The 8,763-nt window shown below is 59.7% G+C and overlaps 1 protein-coding gene across 1 annotated transcript in view; it reads left to right on the forward strand.

Moving 5' to 3' along the window:
* Positions 1-8,763, forward strand: part of RGS5 (regulator of G protein signaling 5) — a 31,431-nt gene that overhangs the window by 9,785 nt on the left and 12,883 nt on the right. The window contains exon 2 of the mRNA XM_006103773.3: positions 5,267-5,377. The gene's annotated coding sequence lies outside the window, so the exon portion shown is untranslated. The remainder of the gene's footprint in view (positions 1-5,266; positions 5,378-8,763) is intronic.

An 8,763-nucleotide genomic window follows, 5' to 3' on the forward strand; every position in this document is an offset into this window, starting at 1 on the left:
TTACACACCCCACACTGGGCACTGAGCCCACAGCCCGGACATGTGCCCTGACCAGAAATCGTACCATGACCTCCTGGTTCACAGGTTACTCTCAACCACACATACACCACACACACCACACACACCACACAGAGGAAAACCATACGTCACCATTTTGCATAGGAAATGGAAGCTTAGAATTTAGAATTGAAGTCACTCACCAAAGTCACTCAACTGGTCAGTAAGAGCTGGGATATAAACCTGAGCGTGTGGACTCCTGTGCTCCCTCTTCCTTCCTTCCTTCCTTCCTTCCTTCCTTCCTTCCTTCCTTCCTTCCTTCCTTCCTTCCCTCCTTCTTTGTTTTCTGTTTGTCTTGCCCAACTAAGATATAACCTCCACTAGAGGACCCTGTCTTTTGTCTCATGGGATTTCAAACCTGTAATAGTGTGTGGCACCTGACAAGTATTTCATAAACATATTTTTATTTGTTGAGTAAATAAGCGAGCAAAAGGAGACGCTACTCAGGCTGAAGGGAGAGGTGAGGAGATACCAAGAGTTGGGTATCTTTCCTGGGTATTTATTATGTTTGCGGGAGCCTAGGACAGTCCTTGTACTCGGTGGGAACAGCTTTGTGGGGTTTCCTCTGAGGCAGACAGCCCCAGGCAGGTCCGCTCTCCAGCTCCCTCCCCACTGATTCAATCCTCCATCTGGTCCAATCCAGCCCAACCTCCCCACAGCCCGGGCGCGGTTGGACTGGATGGAATCAGGTGGTCCCCGGCGGGTCCTGTCAGGAACCTCTTCTGGGAATGGTTACAGAGTCCACGTCCTGAGCTTCCAGCTGCCCTCCTTGTCTTCCTTCCTGCCTGCCCCCCACGTGGCTGGGGCCAGGCGAGACCTGCGCAGGTGGTTTCAGGGGACACCTGCGCCTCGGAGCTACTTGCTTAAGTCCTGACGACCCTGGTCTCAGGGTCCGGGACTGTGTGGACCCTCCAGCCTCTTCCCAGCAGAGCCGTCCTGCTGGGGGAGGCACCGAGGCAGACGCCCAGTGGGAGCCCACTTGTCTGTTGGAAACTCTGCCCCAGCCTGTCCCAGATGAGACACCTCGTCTTTGACGGCACCCCAATGTCTCATGCCACACCCCAGGATGCAGCTTTTCTATAACCTGGCAATTTGATCCATTCATTGATTCATCAGTTTTCAGAGCCAGACTTTGTGGAGCCTATTCATGCCAGGCCCAGGGCTGCGTCTAGAATGGTGCTCAGAACCCATATTGCCTGTGCTCCCGGGGAGGGGACCTTCTCCTGGGAGAGATGGGCAGTGCGCCTGTGAGAGCCGGGCGGGAGGGTGGAGGAGCACAGGGGCTGGGCAGTGGGGCTGCTGTCCAGCGGCAGGGTCATCCCAGAGTGTGTGCCCGAGCCCTGGAGCTCCGTCCGGCCCTTGTTCTGTATCATCAGGTCTCCCGTCCGCTCGCATCAATGACAGGGAACAGCCAGCATGCACTTCGCACGTGTGCGCCCGCATCCGCTGCTCCCAGCTCTCCACGGCGAGGGGCATCTTCGTACCCTTGACAGGCCTTTATGAATAGCTGGTTGTTGAGCAGTTCTGCTTGACTAACAATGTTTCTAACAGCTCAGCCATGTTTCTGCTTTTAGCGATCTGGACTCTCCCACTCGTGCACTCGGTCTGCCGTGAGCAGGAAGGAGTGAGGCGGCCCAGAACTTTCTGAAATGTGATTACAGCCCGGGCACGTGCGGGGCGCGGACTTAAAGCGGCACAGCCTGCAATTATCCACGCCCTGCGCCGTGCGGACCCCCTCCTGTGGGTCAGCAGGGAAAGCAGCATCGTCCTCCGACCTTTTAGTAAAATCCCACCCAGGCGCTTGCAGTTGATTTTACTTCAAAACAAGCTTTCCCTGTGAACAGAGGGAGCGGCTGAGACACCGCCTGCCACTCACAAGCATCGATGTCGCGTGGAAAGCGCCAGGCGGTGTCCGACCTGCCGACCAGCTAACGCGCAAACTCCCCGGGAGGCTTTCTGCGCGGAGGGAGTGGTTTGAACGTTCCCTCCTTCAGACCCACCGAGGTCACGTTCGAGGGGAACCCCGTGGTCGGTGTGAGCTGCTGTTGGTCTGACCTTCTCTGGTGGTTCCTCCCCTGCGTGGTCAGGGAGGCTGCGGGGAGGGTTGCGGGGGGAGGAATGAAATCCTCCCAGAAGCTCTAGAGCAGCAAAGAAAGGCAGTGACACTTAATCCTTGTTTAAAAAAAGCAAAATATTTCACGTGCTTCAGTGTCTGTCAGCTCCTCGGCCTTTAAGTTTTCCTGTTGTGTGTGACGCAGTAATAACACTCAGTCTATATCCTCGCAAACTCCTCATGGACGTCCCACGCACATGCTCCCCCTTAACGCCGACCTTGACCTGGAGGTGACCCTGAGAGAGGTTTTCCCAGGACCACCTTCCTCGGTGCCAGCCCCAAGCAGGCTGTGGGGTCTGTGCTGGGGGCACGGGGCTCTGGCTTCTGTCAGTGAAGCCCCAGGTGCCAGTGGGTGTACAGGTCACCCCTAAACCCACCTGAGCAGTGGCAGGAGAATTGCTCCACGCGCGGCTCATTCCACGTGGGAAGGTTTTGGGCCGTCTTGTCACCTAACCACCACGTACAGACACTGTTTTGAGGGGACATGGCGCCCGAAAGTGACCCCAGAAATCCTGGGCAGGTGGAGTCGGTGCCTCTCCGCGGACGCAGACTTCAGGGCAGCGGGCGCAGTTTTCCTCTTCTTTGTTTCCAACCAGCACTCTGTAGGCTGGTGCTCACCCGGTCCCCGTCCCCGCCCCTTCAGCGGCAGCGGACAACACAGAATCTCTCCTGCATCCCTCCCAACCTCGGGCCTGGCCCCTCTCCTGCCCGGAGGGCCCATCCCGCCTGCCCCCCAGCCACCTGCTGCTCCAGCCTTGCCTCCCCTGAGAAGCCCGACTTGCGCTGGGGACACTGGGGACCCCTCGGTGCTCCGCTGCCCTGCGGACATGCCCCGTGGAAGCATGAGCCGGGGCGTAAGTCGCAGACCTCAGTGGACGCTGAGCTCCTTGAAGGCACACAGCCCTGTGCGGGTCCTCGTTGACTGCAAGCCCGCGTTTCAGAGTCTCCCAGCTTCCCTTCCCAGCAGGATGCACACATATCCCTCTGCCCCTCACAAAAGCCATCGGCTGAGAGAGAGAGAGAGAGAGAGAGAGAGAGAACGAGAGAGAGAACGAACAGCGGGGAAAAGCAAAATGAGAACCCGAAGGACCAGCCCCCGAGGCCAAGCCCACAGGACGAGTAGCAGATCGTTCTTTACACGTTGGAGAGTGAACTCGGTCAAGGCTGGAAGTGAAGGCAGGTGCACCCCTGCGGGGAGCGGGGGGAGGGAGCTCCCCCAGAGGCGGGCGCTGTGGCCGGCCGCTCTGCACACTGGCCCGCGGTGTGTGTGGCACAGATGTTGCCTATCTTAGACACGTATAAAACGTGGCGAGTCTCCTCTCCAGAGGGGCCCTGTGGGGAGTGGTGGGTGACATCCTTGGTGACTGGGGGGCTTTTTCGGTTGCTTTAACTTGGTGTTGACGGCGCACGTGGCTGAGTTTGGTCGGGAGCCGGGCTGTGGCTGGAGCGCTGAAGAGGCTGCGGTGTGGGGAGGCTCCGACACCCGGTGCCCCCCATGCGGAGACTCTGTGAGGACGGCCGTTTCCTCAGTCCCAGCGGCGAGGAGAGAAGAACGCTCACCGGCTAATGCAAGCCGCACGCAGAGCCTGGAATCAAAGTGGCCCGTGGTCTGTCTTCAGCCCCTCGGCTTGGCGGCTGCGGTGTGGGCCCCTGGGCTCGGCCACGAGCAGGTCCTGGGCAGCACAGACCAGGAAGAACCGAAAGGGCCGACGGGGTGGAGGCGACGGGCTCCAAGTCATAGTTTGGAGTCATGTTTACACCCTAAAGGCGACGATGGTACGATTCAGTGTCACGGAGTTTTTGTAAATTACAGTGGATTTTCTTATCTTCCTCTCCTAAACACCCATCATCGCTAACCTTATGCATTTTATGCACTTACACGGCCTCCCTGCCACCTCCGCGTGAACGGGCGAGGGAGTGTTTATATGGCGAAGCCTCTCTGGCCACAGCGCGGTCCATCCGGCCCTTTAAGACTTTGGTTGTGATGGCCTCGACCGGGAGATTAATGTGAGCGCGTTGTGAGCAACAGAAGCGAGATATTTTTAGTTCACTTTGGCAAATATTTTTGTATGTTGACTCTGTTACCAAGCACTGCTCTACGCAGAGGAATTAGAAGGTATTAAGACTCAGTTTCCCCCTTTAGCTTGGAAAACAGACACATAAATCAGTAACCGCCCCGCAATACGACAAACTCCATCCCTCAGGCAGCGGGAGCGCCCCGCGGCAGGGCCGGGCATGGGCTCCGCCAGCACACACGCTGGTCTCGGGGTCCCTGCTCAAGATTTGCTGGGTGCCTTTTTGAGTTCAGACTCATGATGAAACAATGGACAACTTAGCAGGTCAGTTTGGAAACGGCCTGAACACGGTTGGAGCCGAGCCCAGAACCCCGACCACACGACTCACCCACGCGCGGGCATGGAAGGGGCAGGATGCGCTGAGGGCTGCCCTGCGGCCACGGAGGCTGCTCGGTGGGGGCTCACTGTGCAGGGGACACTGCGACGGCCCTTGGGGAACATGGCGGGGCTGGGAAGCCAGCCAGGTAAACAGTCCCCGTGGCAGACAGGCGCCCGGCCGGGCGGTCGTGTACGTCGGCAGCTGCAATGGCTGAAGAACACGTCTGCACTGACTCATCTTACAGAGGAAGGAACTGAGCTCAGGCCGCGAAACGTGATTATCTTTTCAAAAGTTACGTGTCTAATTAATGGCAGGGCCCGGCGGAGGACCCTCAGCGCCGGGAGGCAGCGCGCCCGAGGCAGACAGCGCGGCCTCCTCCGTCCCCATGGCCGGCCTTGGAGTGAGCTATTTAAAGTCTCATTCGGTTTCTTCACCTGGAAACGGGAGTCATGCTACAGTGTCCGCCACGTGCAGCGTGAGGGACACATATACAAACAAGATCAGGGTGAGAGAGCGCATGAGCAGGGCAGGGTGAGCTCGAACGTCAGCCATGAGCCCTGGTCCCAGGGTCTGCACAGTGTCCCTCCCGCCACAGCAGTCGGGGGGGGGGGGGCAGGGGGCTTTGTTCACTGTGTTTCCGACACAGAAAGCAGCGCCCTTGTCAGGTCCGGGGCCGTTCTCAGCCTCTGTCTCTCCCCTCAGGGCCAAGGAGATTAAGATCAAGTTGGGGACTCTCCTGCAGAAGCCAGACCCGGCTGCCGACCTGGTCATTCCCTACAACGAGAAGCCGGAGAAGCCAGCCAAGACCCAGAAGTGAGTCGTGGGTGTGGGTCCCTGTGCACCCCGCAGGGCGGCTGCGTGCTCCCCGTCCTCACCCAGGCCCCTCACTCGCTGGCGCCGGGCCGCAGAGCTGCCTGGGGATGCGCCTCTCTGGGCGCCTGAGCCAGGAGTGAGTGTGCGGGTGGCAGGAGGGTGATACACAAAGGACCCTGCTGGGAGCCAGGCCCAGCCCTATATACAGCAGGCGCCGCCCCTCGCCACCCGCTCTCCGGCCTCCAGGGGCAGGTGACCCTCTGGGACCCAGTTAGTGCTGGGCCCCGGCGCCCACCTGGTGCTGCCCTCCCAGGGACACACCGGGGCTCCCCCTGAGGAAGAGGCTGCGACCAGGCAGACACCTGAAGCCTCTTAGTTTCTTCTCTGAGACAGTGCCAGGCCCAGCGGAGGGGCAGACAGTGCCAGGCCCAGTGGAGGGGCAGACAGTGCCAGGCCCAGTGGAGGGGCAGACAGTGCCAGGCCCAGTGGAGGGGCAGACAGTGCCAGGCCCAGTGGAGGGGCAGACAGTGCCAGGCCCAGTGGAGGGGCAGACAGTGCCAGGCCCAGTGGAGGGGCAGACAGTGCCAGGCCCAGTGGAGGGGCAGACAGTGCCAGGCCCAGTGGAGGGGCAGACAGTGCCAGGCCCAGTGGAGGGGCACAGACTGCTCCTTGCTGGAGGCATGTGCACTTGTCCAGCTCTTTCCATGTACTGCACAGCAAGCAGTCTCTCCCCGCCCGAACCCAGTATCCCCGCCTGGGCTTCTGCCAGCAGCCCCCCACCCCCACCTCACACACACACACACACACACACACACACACACACACACACGGTGTAGGTCTAAAGACGCAGGCATCTTGGCAGGGACACCCACTCCCCGGCACTGGCTCAATAGCTCAGCAGGACAGCATTCACGCGCTGGCCTCACAGCCGCGGCCTGTCCTGCTGGGACACCCAGCACCTGCCCTCTGAGCGCCCTGAGGGGGGCGTGTAGGAGGTCAGCCCGGAGGAGGCAGGCCAGATGGACTCGAAGCCCATCATTCCTCTGCCTGGACACCGGAGGCACCGCAGCCGCGTGTAAAAATACAGGACTCCCTTTTAGCCGCCCTTTCTTTTTAACGTCATCAACTGTATCCATTGGCCCAGCTTTTCTTTGTTCAAATGACCTTGGACTGAACAAGCTGGCCTGGTGGGGGCCGACAGGTCCTTCTTTTTCATCCTTCTCCCTCCCCTGCGTGGCCTTTCCCTCCTCCTGTTCTCGTCACTTCCCAGCTCCCAGCCACGGAGGGGCAGTTTCCCGCGTTTAGGAAGGGGCGCTAGTCCCGTGAGCGGGCACCTCGTTCCACAGCAGCAACTGGTCAGAGTCCGGTTTGTTTGTTGTTGTTAATCCTCCCCCGAGGATATTTTTCCATTGATTTTTAGAGAGAGCGGAAGAGAGAGGAAGAGACAGAGAGGAACATCGATGCCAGAGAGACACATCGACTGGTTGCCTCCTGCACGTGCCTGACCAGGGCCTGGGCCAAGGAGAAGCCTGCGACTGAGGCACCTGCCCTCGATCGGAATCGAACCCGGACCCTTTGGTCCTCAGGCTGACGCTCTATCCACTGAGGAACACTGGCTGCGGCCAGAGAGTCTGTTTTGAAGCGAGCGAGGTGGTGCTCACTGGCCTCTGGAATTCGTTTTACAATAAGCCCCGGACCACAGTCCCGCCTCCATGCTCTGCTCTAACGTCCGCAGCCACTGAACCATTCGGTGCCCAGGGCCCGGGCAGAGCAGCTTTGGGAGAAAGCCTGAGCCGCTGCTGGACTGTTCCCCTGTCTTCCTCCCCTTCTTCCTGCAGAAGTTGGAACTGCTTCGGGAAATCCGTCCTGTCCCCGGAGACCGTTCCCATGAGCTCCCGGCCCGGCCCACCCGCCGCCCCCTAGGGGGCGCATTCCCAGCTAACGGACAGGACTGCTCCGTGTCCTCCCGGGACCTCCGCCCCCACTTTAACATTCCTCTGTATTGTGTTTCACTCATGTTCTTCTCCCAGAGAAGAAATAAACCTCAGAGGGTAACATAAACCTGAAGGTATTTTTAACCCCCTCATCTACTAAAAAAAGCAACCTTTTTAAACAAGCATTTTCTATTTTTTGGACATATCTTTATTCTTCTCATTAGGAAAAAGAATATTGAATCATGGAAAAAAATAGAAAAAAGCTGCCTTTATCCCGACCCCCAAGCCAGCTCCCCTGCCGGGTTCAGACTGGCTAATCGCTTTGTCCCCCGGACCCTCCCACTGGGACAGGTGCCCGTCCACTCTGAACAATGCCCTCCCGCCCCTCTGCCCTCCGCCCTCGGCACCGGCCCCCCGGCCCCCGCCCTCTGCCCTCTGCCCTCGGCGCCGGCCCTTTCTCTCTTCTGTTGGGCACCTCTGGGCCTGGAAGGTCACTGTTCTAGCCTCCCCTCTGACTCCTCCTCGTCAGGTTTAAAGTCGCCCACTGCACCCCCCGCCCCCCAGCATTTGACTCTGCCCACTGTGGGCCGCCTGAGCACCAGCACCCTCACTGGCCCCTGGACCCCGTGTCTCTTCTCCCGAGGCCCCACTCCCACCCGCTGTCTCCCGGAGCATCCCTCAGTGTCGGCCACGGGTCCTCACCGTGAACAGCCCGCAGATGAACAGCCGCATAAATGCCGTGTCTCTCCTCGTGGCTTATAGCACCCACCTTATGTGACTGTTCCTGCCGCTCAGGTTATACTCTCCAGGTTCCTTCTCTCCCTGCCGGTCACTCATTTTAATTCCGTTTCTCTGGTTGTTGTTTTCCCGCTTAGTAACTCCAGACTGAGCCCACGCACAGAGGGCGCCCGGCCTGTGGACAGGTCTGGAGTGTGTCCGTCCGCACACTGTGCCGGCCAGATTGACGTCAACAGTGGCCGGCGCTTTCACCTGCGCCCCGTCCTCGGTGCCGGTCGCTGCCGGCCCTGGGGGGCTCGGTCACTGCGCAGCCCGCTCTGCGGGGCCATGTGAGAGCAGTGAGCACTGACAAGTGCCAGGGAGTGAGCCGAGGCCCTTTCTTTGTCGAGGGTGGGAGCCTGTGGGGACATTGCCAGACGAGTTTAGGCAGGTGAGAGGCTGTGGATGTGGAACACCCAGAGGAGCCCTGGTGCTCAGAGAGGGGGAAGGCCTTGCGGGGCGCCCCTCCTCAGTGCAGAGCTGCAGGATAGTTCTCGGCTAAAACTCTTCCTGTCGAAGTTCTGGGTTATTGTGGCTTTCTTCGCCCAGACTCCCTGTGGGCAAACGGAACCCTTGTTCATTTATGTCCTAAAGGCCGGGGGCAGGCTAGTGCTGCAGGCCCCCGGGGGTGGAAGGGCTCTCAGCGTGTGCAGCGCGCACCTGCCCGCAGCGCGC

The sequence above is a fragment of the Myotis lucifugus genome, unplaced genomic scaffold, assembly GCF_000147115.1.
Source record: "Myotis lucifugus unplaced genomic scaffold, Myoluc2.0 scaffold_507, whole genome shotgun sequence".
NCBI classification, from domain to species: Eukaryota; Metazoa; Chordata; class Mammalia; order Chiroptera; family Vespertilionidae; genus Myotis; species Myotis lucifugus.